Source organism: Drosophila mojavensis, unplaced genomic scaffold, assembly GCF_018153725.1.
Source record: "Drosophila mojavensis isolate 15081-1352.22 unplaced genomic scaffold, ASM1815372v1 contig_136, whole genome shotgun sequence".
Lineage (NCBI taxonomy): Eukaryota > Metazoa > Arthropoda > Insecta > Diptera > Drosophilidae > Drosophila > Drosophila mojavensis.
Genome location: NW_025318667.1, coordinates 30356749 through 30371007, shown reverse-complemented (window position 1 = coordinate 30371007; position 14259 = coordinate 30356749).

The window sequence follows — 14259 nt, the reverse complement described above, 5'->3', positions numbered from 1 at the left end:
GTTAGGATGTTTGCCTACGTGCCGAACGGTATCCACTGATGCCCTTGAAGTACTAGCTGGAGCCCCACCGCTGGACCTTGTTGCGACGCGCAACGCTATGCAGTTCAAGCTGAAGAGGAGCTACCCGATGATAGAGGGCGATTGGCTCTACGGTCAAGACGTTTCGACCCTTGATCGTACTATGAGGAGAGCCTTGCTGGACGAACGCTTGTTGCGTGAATGGCAGATCCGGTGGGATGACAGCGAACACGGCCGTGTTACGCATAAATTCATACCGGATGTTAGCTTCGTTTATAGCCGCCCCGACTTCAGTTTCACGATGCTGACCAGTTTCCTCATAACTGGTCATGGCTCGTTGAACGCTTTTCTGCATGCGCGTGGTCTAAGCGAGACTGCTGGATGCCTATGTGGCCATCCCTTAGAGGACTGGCTACACGTATTGTGTGCCTGCCCCCTCTATGCGGATGTGCGGGATCTGCAAGGACTTAGGATCCAGCAGTCTACAACCGGTGACTGGATTGTGGCGGAGACTTTGACGAATCAGGATAGTATGGAACTTCTGGAATGCTACGCTCGCACAATTTTCACTAGGCGACGCACGCTGCTAGATGCTGGAGGACCTGGACCTGGCCGACCAGTGCCGGACTGACGTTAGTCAAAACTGGTAGTAGACTTGTCTACAAAGGTCAGACCAAAGTCCGTAAGTTTGGGAGACGAATCCATTTGGAGGAGTCGAAGGGCCGACCAGAGCCTTAATCTGGTAGGTTATCTCTTCGGAGGTGCCGCCGGTGTTAACCCAGTTCCAGGTTGTCGGAAACCAAAATGGGCAGTAGTCGCGGACTACGTTCAGCCGATCAAAGCTGCAAATTGTAACAGATTTGAAATTTGAACCACGGGATGGGCTGGTGTCCAAGGCCAGTCCAATTGAGGTTGGCCCCCTTTAGTGGGAGTATCGTGGTGGCTGTGGTGTTTATTTAGCTGTGTCTTCACAAAAGTCGGAGCACAGCTGTTGGGTCCAATGTGTATTTGGATCACAACCGGATGCTGTACCCGTAGTCAGCAGAGGTTATGATAGGCCTCGCCTCGACCCAAGAGGGAATTGTGTCCGACAACACAATTCGAGTTGGTAGCTAAAAGAGTTCTTTTAGGGGCGTTGGTGGACGCATTATTTTCACCCGCTGTACTATGTGTCACTTATGTGGCACATGAGAGTACCGTGGTAGTAAACTCCCATTGGAGTACACGCCACGTAAAACAAATCAAGGATTCTGTCCCTATCTACTCAGTCTGCTTCTGACAGCCGACTGGTGCGGACGTGTTTTTCGAGTGCTCGTGTAAAATATATAAAATAAACAGTGTTTAATATTAATTAATAATATTATTTACTAGCTTGTTTTTGTGCGTCCGCCCAGCGCGGGGAGTGCGGGCAATATACAATTAACTATAATCAACAATTAACAATATTTATAATATTGGCAAAATTTTTATAGACATTACGTGGCCTTTTACTGGAAGTGTTGCAATCAAACAGATATCGATAAATTGCAATCGAGCATATGGTCACTCTCATATACAAATACAGCATTTTGGAAAATAATAGGTTTGGTCACATCTTTTGGCTTTTTTAAATTTACAGGACTGGTCACACTTATTTTGGCGGAAAATTCAAACCGACAAAATGGCTGCTTCTAACCATAGCAGCTTCACTGAAACTAGTGGCGAAAGCGATGCTTCTGTGGTGCCTGCTTCTGTTGGCAGAAGGCGGAAGCTATCGAGGAAGACATCTTCTAACCACGAGAGCACGATGTTCATAGTCCCTGAGTCGCCGCCCCGCAAGAAGCGCGCAGGTAAGAAAGAACATAATAATGATTCGGATGCCCCTTTTGCCCCTGTTGCCCCTGCTGCCACTGATACACTTGATGCCCTTGATGCCCTTGATGTCCCTGATGTCCCTGATGTCCCTGGTGCTCCTGCCGAGCCTGCTGTGCCTGCTGCCCCCGTTGCTGACTCTGTTGCTGCTGCCCCTCCTGTTGCCCCTCCTGTTGACCCGGCTGTTGCCCCTTTTGTAACATCTGCAGCTGACCAACCTGGAGGACGCAAGGAGGTGAGTTCCAACTTGATGGTCCAACAAATGTTGGCCATCGAAAAGAAGCTCAGGAGAGCCGTCGTCGCCGATGGAGTGCCCAGCACCGTTGCACTGAGCGTCTTGGATCTGGCGGCCAAGTACCAGGAGTTGGTGCTTGAAATGTATGGCAGGATCAAGGAACTGGAAACAACCGCGCGGACCCGCCCACAGGTCGCTGCCTCCCAACCGAATGCCGCCCTCGCCACTTCTTACGCCGCCGTCACTGCAACTGCAGCCGCAGCTCCGATTTCTGCTCCTGGGGCCCGCAAAGTTGCGGAAACGTGGTCAGCGATTGTGACGTCCAGCAACCCGGAGGAGACGTCTCAGCAAGTTGCTGAGCGTGTCCGAAAGGAAGTTGCGCCCGCACTGGGTGTTCGCGTTCACAAGGTGCGTGAGCTGAAACGTGGCAGTGCGATTATTCGCACGCCATCCGTTGGCGAAATACGGAAGGTTCTTACGAACCCGAAGTTTAAGGAAGTTGGCCTCGATGTTAAGGAGAATGCTGGAATTCGGCCCAAGATCAACGTGGTTAACGTTGATAGCAACATCACGCCGAAGCAATTCATGGAGGGTCTATTTCTATTTCTAACTGCAGTTTCAAGGGTTTACCCGCGGGGCATCATATGCTCTCTGAGACTTGCCCGATTTACGGACGTGTGCTCGCCAGGGTGGCTGCTAAACATTAATAATGTTTAGTATCATCCAGGCTAACTGCGGTCGCAGCCGACCTTAGAGTTCGGATGAGGCACTCAAGGACGATGTTCGCATTGCTACAAGAGCCATACGTTGACCGTGGAGGAAGGATCACCGGATTACCGGCAGGCATGCGAGTCTTCTCCGACCGACGCAACAAAGCTGCAATTATCGTAGATGACCCGGAGGTCATCTGCATGCCTGTCTCCTCGCTCATAACCGAGTTTGGCGTATGCGTGAGTGTGTCGGGAAACTTCGGCTCGATTTTCCTCACCTCCGTATACTGCCGTTTTAACACAGAGTTGGAACCATACCTACTATACATGGATGCGGTGCTGCGACTAGCCAGCCGCACGCCTGTCATCTATGGCCTTGATGCGAATGCGGTATCCCTCCTGTGGTTCAGTAAGCTACCCGAGCGCTCTCGGGGCTACCTGAATAGGCAGCGGGGTGAGTTGCTAGCTGATTGAATTCAGGGAAGTCGAGCCGGCGTGCTGAATGTTCGTAGTAGTGTATACACGTTTGATAATCGCAGGGCGCGGAGCGATATTGACGTGACCATTGCCAGTGATTCGGCGTCTACGTGGGCAACGTATGACTGGAGTGTAAGCGAGTGGGATTTAAGCGACCACAACATCATCACTGTTGTGGTGACGCTTGATCCGGAAAACACAGTTGAGAGCTATGCTCCTGTGCCCTCGTGGAAACTTCAGAATGCTGACTGGCGGCGTTTCTGTGATGAGTTGAGGACTGCATCGATGGAAATCCCCCTGGAGAACTTTCGTCTTATGACATCGGATGAACAAGTGGCTGCACTGCGCTCCCTGGTCCATCAGGTGAACGACAATTTGTTTGGGCGTCGACAACCGCAAGCTAGACGCCGTGTGGGCTGGTGGAATGCCGCCCTCATGGACGCACGCCGTGCGCTCAGGAGAGCCCGGCGAAGGCTTCAACATGCGCGTCGTACTCAAAGTGATAGTGCCAGTGCCCTTGCCTCACATTTCAGGATCACCCGAAAGAAATACGAGAGGATGATACTTAGGACGAAGGAGGAAGACTGGAAACGATTTGTTGGCGAGCATCAGGATGACCCATGGGGATCAGTCTACAAGATATGCCGAGGCCGCAAGACGTGCACCGATATCGGTTGCCTTCGCTGGAACAATGAGCAGTTCGTACCTGGCATGACTGCGCGAATGTCCTGCTCCGCAATTTTTTCCCAGCTGCGGAGAGGCCAGTGGACATTGTTGTTCCTCGCGAAGTACCCCCAGCCCTCGAAACTTTCGAGGTCGAGATTTGCATCGCCAGAGTTCGGAGCAGGCGCTCGCCTGGCTTAGATGGCATCACAGGGGGTATGGTCAAAGCGGCCTAGCGCTATTCCGGAGCACATGACAGCGTTGTACTCCCGCTGCCTGGCAGATGGATACTTTCCCTCTGAGTGGAAGCGCCCACGTGTGGTTGCGCTCCTCAAAGGCCTCGATAAAGACAGGAGTGATCCAGCGTCATATCGAGGCATCTGCCTACTGCCTGTCTTTGGTAAAGTACTGGAAGGGATCATGGTGAACCGCGTGAAAGAGGTGCTCACGGGCGAGAGTCGATGGCAATTTGGTTTTCGCCCCGGACGCTGCGTCGAGGATGCCTGGAGGCATGTTGTGAGTAGCATCGAAGCCAGCCCGGCTCGATACGTGCTCGGAATCTTCATTGACTTCAAAGGAGCATTCGACCATGTCGAATGGGATGCAGCGTTACGCCGACTATCGGACCTAGGATGCAGGAAAATTGGGATCTGGCGCAGCTTCTTTTCGGACCGAAATGCCAGCATCATCAGAAGCTTTGGTGAAGCCAGTGTGAACGTCTCACGTGGCTGCCCGCAGGGGTCCATTAGTGGTCCATTTATATGGAACATCTTGATGGATGTCCTTCTGCTCCGCCTTGAAGCGCGCTGCACATTTAGTGCATATGCTGATGACTTGCTGCTGCTCGTCGAGGGGAATTCCAGATCCCAACTGGAGCTCACAGGCGCCCAACTAATGGAGATAGTTGGAGGATGGGGTATTGAGGTGGGCGTCTCGGTTTCGATTACGAAGACTGTGACGATGCTCCTTAAGGGAAGGCTGTCAGCTGGCAGGAATCCCGCCGTCAGATTTGCAGGAGCAAATCTACGGTATGTGACGCAATACCGTTACCTTGGCATCACGGCTGGCGAGCGGTTGAGTTTTCTCCCGCATATCGCATCTCTACGCGATCGGCTGGCCGGAGTCGTCGGAGCCCTGACCCGTGTGCTACGCGTTGACTGGGGACTCAGTCCGCGCGCACGGCGAAGGATATATGCCGGACTCATGGTGCCTTGTGCATTATTTGGTGCTTCGGTGTGGTACACGGTGGTGATGAGACTAGTCGGCGCCAGGAGGTCGCTCAAGTCCTGCCATCGCATCATCCTGTTAGGATGTTTGCCTACGTGCCGAACGGTATCTGCAGATGCCCTTGAAGTTCTAGCTGGAACGCGCAACGCTATGCAGTTTAAGCTGAAGAGGAGCTACCCGATGGTAGAGGGCGATTGGCTCTACGGTCAAGACGTTTCGACCCTTGATCGTACTATGAGGAGAGCCTTGCTGGACGAACGCTTGTTGCGTGAATGGCAGATCCGGTGGGATGACAGCGAACACGGCCATGTTACGCATTAATTCATCCCGGATGTTAGCTTCGTTTATAGCCGTCCCGACTTCAGTTTCACGATGCTGACCAGTTTCCTCATAACTGGTCATGGCTCGTTGAACGCTTTTCTGCATGCGCGTGGTCTAAGCGAGACTGCTGGATGCCTATGTGGCCATCCCCTAGAGGCTACACGTGCTGTGTGCCTGCCCCCTCTATGAGGATGTGCGGGATCTGCAAGGACTTAGGATCCAGCAGTCGGATCCGGTGACTGGACAATGGAGAGGACCTTGATGGAGGCGGAGAGCATGCAACTGCTTGAGGACTATGCTCGCACAGTCTTCAGCAGGCGACGCATGCTGATCGATGGTGTGGGACCTGGCAGACCAGTGCCGGACTGACGTTAGTCAAAACTGGTATTTTGTTTTTTTTTTTAAATATAGTTTTATTGCAGCTTTTGTCTTAAACTCTGTAGCGCATTTATAAGGATATCTTAAATAATGAAGTGGCTAAATGCCTTTATTACTACGAACTACGTTTGCTGATTTAGGTCACTTCTCGGGTCCAGGGGGTGTAATCTTTTCAACCTTCTGTTGATGGTGTTGGTGGATAAATTGGCTGCAAGCTGGTTTGGGTGGGCAGATATTTTGTCCGCGTGCCTAGTGCTGTGTCGGCCAATGAGCTCAGCAATTGTCGGCATCTCGAGGTCGGTGTGCAGGGTTTCATTTCTGACGAACCATTCGGCTCCGGTCCAAGTCCTTAGTGCTTTGTTTTGTGTGAAAACTGGTAGTAGAATTATCTTCGAGGGTCGGACCAAAGTCCTTAAATTTGGGAGACGAAATCCTTCGAGATTAGTCGAAAGGCCGACCAGAGCCTCAATCTGGAAGATGTGCCTCTCGTAGGCAGATCGCAGGTCAGACCAAAGTCCATAAATTTGGGAGATGATTCCAACTGGATGAATCGAAAGGCCAACCACAAAGCCTTAATTTGGCAGATTCGCTACTAAGAGAGAGTCGAATGGCTAACCAGAGTCTTAATATGGAAAACAAATCCAATTGAAGGAGTCGAAAGGCTGACCAGAGCCAAATTTCGAACAGAGGTTGGCCCCATTTTGTGGGAGTATAGTGATGGCTGTAGTGTTACTTGATGTGTCTCCCTGCAATACGCTGAGCGTATGTTAAAATTGCTTATTTCTTTGGCTGTGCGTGTGTGAACGATTCACGACTACAGTGCTCTGATTGGCCGAAGCTCTCGAAGCGTGGGCGCATCGCGAACATCGTCTTGCGGAACGTGACGGTGAACGCAACACCCGTCACAACCGGTGTTGCCTCTGCTGCCGCTGTTGCCGTTGCTGTTATTGCTTTCGCTGCTGCTACTTCTACTGCGCAAATCCCAGCCCCACTGAAGGCGCCGTCGTCATCCGCTGCCGCTGTTACCGTGACTGCCCGTTCCGTTAGTTTGGTGCCAGCTAGAGCTGTTGCAATGGTACAACATGTTTCGGCCATTGAAAGGGAGTTCCGGCGAGTCGTTGTTTCAGACAACATGCCCGGTGCAGCTGCGCTCAGCGTGCTGGAAAACTCAGCAAAGCGGGGATTGCTCCAAGGCCATGTAACTTCGACGCGGGAGCGACGATCAATGCACAATTGGAGGTTGAACGCAAGACGTTAGATATCTTGGCGGATTTCGAAAGGATCTACATTGAGTGGTTTTCTTCCCCCTGGCACCCACTGAACCCTACTTACGATTGCCACAAGTGTGTCAGTTTTGACCACAAAGTGGTAACGCGCCGGATTAAGGAACATGATGACGTGCTGTTTTCATTTGCGCATCGTTGATTTCTGCCCAGTGCTCTGAATGTCAAAGTGATGTAATTGAAGTAAGCGTGGGTCAACGGGGGGGTGTTCGTATCGCTCGCTACGCTCGATGTGAGTAAGGCGTTTGACTCTGTAACTTACGATGCGGTATGCAATACCGTAACCGCTTATGGTGCACCAAAGGCTTTTCGAATACTTACGTAGATATTACAGTGGAGATAGTGTGGTCCATATCCAAAGGCATCGGTGTCAATGTCGAAAATGCTAAAACTAATGCCCTACAGTCCTTCGGAGGACATGCGTCCAGAGATGAAGAGATTGATGCAAGTCGTCATCAAACCAAAACAGAAGTTGTTCGCCCTCAGAACAGTCCTAATTCCTCAGCTTTATAATAAGATTACACTTGGTAGTGTTGCATAAGGCGTTCTGGGAAAGTGTGACAGTCAGGTGCGGTCTTTCCTCAGGAGGATACTGGATCTTCCGTTGTACGTGTCAGTTGAATTTTTCCATGCCCCTCAGTTGTGGGGGTCACGGGATTCCCTCGGTATGCTTGATAGCTCTAATGTTACGCACTAAGAGATTGCTAAATGTTAAATGGACTCACCTCGAACAATCAGAGGTAGCTAATAGCTTTCTTAGGGACGAGCTCCGTAGGGACCCCACCCACGCCTTACCGGGCGATGCCGAGCAGCGACGAGGAGTACGGCGATCCGATCGTGATCGTCGACAGCGATGAAGAGGAAGAACGGGCGCCGATGGAAACAATAGTCATCTCCGACTCCGAAGACGAGGAAACGACTGAGTCCCCGCGGGTAAGTGCCAGCTACGCTGGCGCGGGATTCACCCTGGAGGAGATTCCACAACCAGAACGGCCGCAGACGCCACAGCAGTCGACGAAATCGCCGCCCGCACCACTGGAGTCATCGGCGGGCGTCGACGAGATGTGGCGGCCTATTCGGTTGCCCGCCAGGCCGACACTGCAGTCCGAATCCACACGTTTAAAAAAAATCAACATCTTGTAGTACAACATGTGTTTAAGCGGGCGGAGCTGGTTGACAATCGTTCATGTGACGCAGTGTAACATCACATATTGCAAAAAATAGACCAAAACCTTATAAATGACGAGAGCATTAAGACAATAAATGAAAACGTAATAGCTTTCGAAAATTATATTAATAAACACTTGCCAAAATGCAACTCAACTCTGGCAAGATTTAAAGGAAAGCATGCAAAATGGCTTGAAAAAAAAAACATGTTTATAGAAATCTCCGGCCATTGCGCGAGAGCGCTGGTCCTCGCCTGAAAAAAAATGAGCTTCTGAGCTTTCCGATCAGAATAACAACTCATCTCTTTTACTTATACATGCTGCTACAGTTTCTGCTAAAAAATAAAAGCAAAAGTAAACAAGTAAGAAAGCTCTAGTCGAGACTGCTCGACTACGAGATCCCCTGAACCCTTGGAGCAATAGATATTTCAATACTTTTTCGCGACTTTCAGCTTACACAAGAAACACGCACACACACACACACACACACGTACGCACACACAGGCATACATACACACACACGCATACAGACACAAACGCATACACACACACACACACACATACACACACACATACACAAACACATACACACACAAGCAACCACGCATAAACACGCATGGGCTGCAGTGTGCGCTTACTATGAAAACTTAATTGTTTAATAACTTTTTTTATGGACGTACGATCTTCATGAAACTTTTAGATTATGATTATAACATGAATATGCATGTAATTGCCAAAGCACAAGTCTCTAGTATTTGAAATACGCTTTTTACAAAAGTGAGGGTGAGGGGGAGAATTTAGAGGTGGGGGGTAAATTTTAACAAAAACCGAAATTGTATAAATTGCATATAAGCATACATTAAAAATTTGGAGACTCTAGCAATAAAGGTGTAGAAGATATAATTTTATAACTGGGTTTCGATAAGGTTTTTTATCGATAAAAAAGATCGAGATGAGTTATCGATTTTTAATGATAAACTTGATATGCGCGCTGTAATTACGGACACTTTAAAAAAAATTTGAAGTCTCTAGCTCTTATATCTTCTGAAATCGACGCGTTCATACATACGGACAGACGGACAGACGGACAGACGGACAGACAGACAGACGGACAGGGCCAAATCAACTCAGCTCGTCACCCTGATCAAGAATATATATACTTTGTGGGGTCTGCCACGCCTCCTTCTCCCTGTTACATACATTTCAACAAAACCATTATACCCTGATTTCCCATTGAAAATGGGTTCAGGGTATAAAAAGATTTAGCTGATGTTTTGAAATTCCATTCCAGCAATAAGATGCAGGAGAAGAAGAAGATGAAGATGAAGAACAGGATGGACTTGAAGTTATTGCTTCAGAAGATGAATATTTTGAACTTCAAGAGAACTGATAATTTTTATACCCTGAACCCATTTTCAATGGGAAATCAGGGTATAATGGTTTTGTTGAAATGTATGTAACAGGCAGAAGGAGGCGTGGCAGACCCCACAAAGTATATATATTCTTGATCAGGGCGACGAGCTGAGTTGATTTGGCCCTGTCCGTCTGTCTGTCTGTCCGTCCGTCCGTCTGTCAGTATGTTTGAACGCGTCGATTTCAGAAGATATAATTTTTTTTAAATTACCGTATATACAACGCGGATGTCGAGTTTGCTTTTAAAATTCGATAAATCATCCAGATATGTTTTTTTCGAATAAAAACATTCAAGTTCAAGTCACATTCTTTGAATCACATCAGCTGTTAGTTTGGTATAGTTTTGGTAGATGGCGCTACAGCAGTGAATCTATTTGAGTTTTGCCAGCGCAGCTTCCAGAAGTGAGGTGGCGTAGTGTGTTAGTTGCATGACGCTCGATTGAGGAGTCGAGGTTCGAATCCCGATCGGTACAACTGATGTTAATTTTTTTAATTGTATCAAAATATTTTTATATTTTAATAAATGAGTTTTCTATTTAATTTATATTTTTAAATACACCGAAATTGAAATTTTAACCATACCACAGTGGATTTTTTTGCGTTTATTTTGGCATAAAGTCAAACAAAAAATTTTTTTTAATTTCAATTTTTTGTTGATTTTATATTTTAGAACTCCCAAATTAAATAAAAAAGTATTTAACATTAACACATCATGTAATACTTTTCTGGTTGAGTACTGTTAAAATCAGCTGATTGTGTAGAAAATGCTTTGGCTGAAATTGGCGGGCAAATTTTCTAAACTTTAATTATTTGCTCTGGTGCACATTTCTAAACAATTGAAACAATTACTATGGAAAACGATTGTCTTGGTATGTAAAATTATAGTTCAGCCTTAGTTGTGTCATTGTTCTGTGTTTCTGTCCAATTGTACCTTATTTTATATATGTGTATTTTTAGATTGAGCTTAACACGTGTATTTGTGTTTCGTGGATCAGTACTTTTGCATGGCAAAGCGTTGCAAAAAGTTTAATGTGAGATGGTATTAACAAAAGTGTGCAGATTAGTAAGAAACTAACCATTTTTGTCCGTATCCACACGTTTTCAAAAAAATCAACATTTTGTAGTACAACATGTGTTTATGCGGGCGGAGCTGATTGACGTTTGGAACAACAACAATCGCTCACGTGACGCAGTGAAACATCACATATTGCAAAAAATAGACCAAAACCTTATAAATGACGAGAGTATTAGGATAATATATGAAAACGTGAAAGCTTTCGTAAATTATATTAATAAACACTTGCCGAAGTGCAACTCAACTTTGGCCAGATTTAAAGTAAAGCATGCAAAATGGCTTGAATAAAACATGTTAATAGAAATCTCCGGTCATTGTGCAACAGAAAAAAAAATGGATGAGTGTTTACGAGAGCGCTGGCCCTCGCCTGAAAAGAAAATTAGCTGCTGAGCTTTCAGATCAGAATAACAACTCAACTGCTTTACTTATACATGCTGCTACAGTTTCTGCTAAAAAATCAAAAGAAAAAGATTTAGCTGATGTTTTGAAAGCTGCTGGGAGTAGTGAAAATCTAAATGGGATAAAAAGTAAGCTTTATAGAGATGAGCCAAAACAAATGTCAGCTGACAATGCACTTGCCTTTTTATTGGAAAATGGATTCACAAAAAGTCAGTCAGTTGTGATATATATCCAACATATCCGGTGGTACTTAATTCGAAATTAAAACTCCGGCCAAAAGGAATTGAATATTATGAAAATAAAGCGCATATTTCATTGCAAAATCTTTTGGACCATACACCTTATCCTATTCTGGAAATGCAACATGAAGTCCTGGAAACACTTCCTAACTTGGTACATTGCACACTAATTTTCAGCTATGGATTTGATGGTTCGTCCGGCTAGAGTGTATACAAACAGCGTTTCCAAAACTACGATAGTGAATCGATTGATAGTTCACTGTTTATTACTACAATTGTCCCATTAAAAATAATAAATGACACGCAACTAATAATTTGGCTTGATAGGGCTCCGCAATCGGTTGGATTTTGTCGACCCTTAAAAATCGAATTCACCAAGGAAAGTACTGAGCTCATATTAACAGAAAAAGACAATTTAGATGCCCAGATTCTCAATATGCAAGTCGTTTTGTATAAATTTAAAGAAAAATGTATACATGTGCAGTATACTGGTCACATGACACTGATAGATGGAAAAGTTATAAATTCTGTGGAGCGACGCCAATACAATTGCAGAACATCAAAGATATGAATTCGGAGGTTTTCATACCTAAATCACACGCCCTTCAATTTGGAATCAGTCTATTACACGTTTGGATCCGCTTTTAGAAATTCGTGCTAAAAATCTCATATAGAATTGAGCTCAAAAAGTGGCATGTCAGGAATGCCGACAAGATTAAATTAAAAGCACGAAAAAAATTATTACAGCTAAAAATTATGAAAGAAATGGGATTGAATGTGGACAAACCTCTTACAAATGGCAGTGGCAACTCCAATGAAGGGAACACAGCGAGAAGAGCATTTTCCAATCCTGATTTATTGTCATCAATTCTTATTTCGACTGTGACATTTTAAAAAGCTTTCAGACTATATTAATAACGATTAACTGCGAGTACAATATAGACTCCGAAAAGTTTAAAGCTTACTGTGCTAAAGTTTTTGTGGCATATCAGGAAAAGTATCCTTGGTACCCCATGTCGCCCACTGTTTACAAAGTTTTAGTACATGGGCACCAAAAAATAGACACATTCATAGTTCCCGTAGGCTGCCTTGGGGAACATGCATCGGAATCCCGAAATAAAATATACAAGCGCGACAGAAGAGCCCATTCAAGAAAATGTAGTCGACTAGACAACATCACGGACGTCTTCAACAGATCCATAGATAGTTCTGATCCATTTTTATCTAGTATCTACTTAAAACAGCGACCAAACTCATTAAAAAGAAAGACGATGCCAAAAGAAGTAATATCTTTGTTATTAGCACCACATTTTGAAATGCAGTCCAGCAATACTGATCCAGAAGAAGAAGAAGATGAAGATGAAAATGAATATTATGAAGAACAGGATGGACTTGAGGTTATTGCTTCAGAAGATGAGTATTTTGAACTTCAAGAGAAATAAATATTTTATAATGACTTATGTAACATAACTTGTTTGTTTTAGATTTTTTTAATATTCCTTAATTTTTGGAAGGACTACGAAGGATGCATTTTTATACCCTGAACCCATTGAAAATGGGAAATCAGGGTATAATGGTTTTGTGAAAAAGTATGTAACGGGCAGAAGGAGGCGTGGCAGACCCCATAAAGTATATATATTCTTGATCAGCGCGACGAGCTGAGTTGATATAGCCCTGTCCGTCTGTCCGTCCGTCCGTCCGTATGAGTGCGTCGATCTCAGAAGTTATAAGAGCTAGAGAGCTGAAATTTGGCATGCATACTCGTGTGTACCATACGCAGTACGAGTTTGCTTTATTTTTTCGATAATTCATCCGATAACTTTTTTATCGAGAACAATCGAAAAATCGGAATTGTTTTTTCAGCCTAATTTGAACATTTTTAGACCTGGAGTCTTCAAATTTGCGTTGTATATAAAGTTAATTGATACAAAGATTTTGTAATTTACAGATTTTGGATACCACGCCCCCTTTCCCCTCAATTTGTAAAAAACGCATTTCAAGTACTAGAGACTTGTGCTTTGGAATGTACGCACATATTCATCATATGATTGCATTCTGAAAGTTTCATTAAAATCTTATGTTTACAAAAGAAATTATTCAACAAATAAATTCTCATAATATTGCCCACACTGCAGCGCAGCCCAAGCGCAGTCGCTGCTTACTGCGCAGTTAGCAGAGCGCAGGCTTATGCGTGCGTGTGGATGCATGTGTATGTATGTGTGCATAAAAATGCAAAATGATTAGAATATCAGCTTAGAGGGTTCAGGGTATCTCCTAGTCGAGCAGTCTCGACTAGAGCCTTCTTACTTGTTATAAAACGTTTTCTTTAATTGTATGTATGAATTTTTATAAAATTATGATTTTTTAAATTTTTAATTAAAATTTGTAATGCCACTTGTATTACAGCTATTTGAAAAAGTGGTCCAAATTTCTTAAAACTGAGTAGAACATTAAACAAACATAAAAAATGTATACAAACCAAATTTCACTGCAATAGCTATAAATTTAGACTTTATGCCAAAATAAACGCAAAAAAAAAACACTGTGCACACTAAATGTGCGTTTTTAAAAGTTTGGTTATTCTAGCAAATTCTTAGAATTACATCAGCAGTTAGTTTGGTTTAGTTTTGCTAAATGGCGCTGCAGCAGTGAAACTATTTCAGTTTTGCCAAAGCGGTTTCCGAAAGTAAGGTGGCGTAGTGAGTAGCTGCGTGACGCTCGGTCGAAAAGTCGCGGGCTCGAATCCCGAGCGATGCACCTGATGTTAATTTTTTTTTTATTGTTTCAAAATATTTGTATATTTT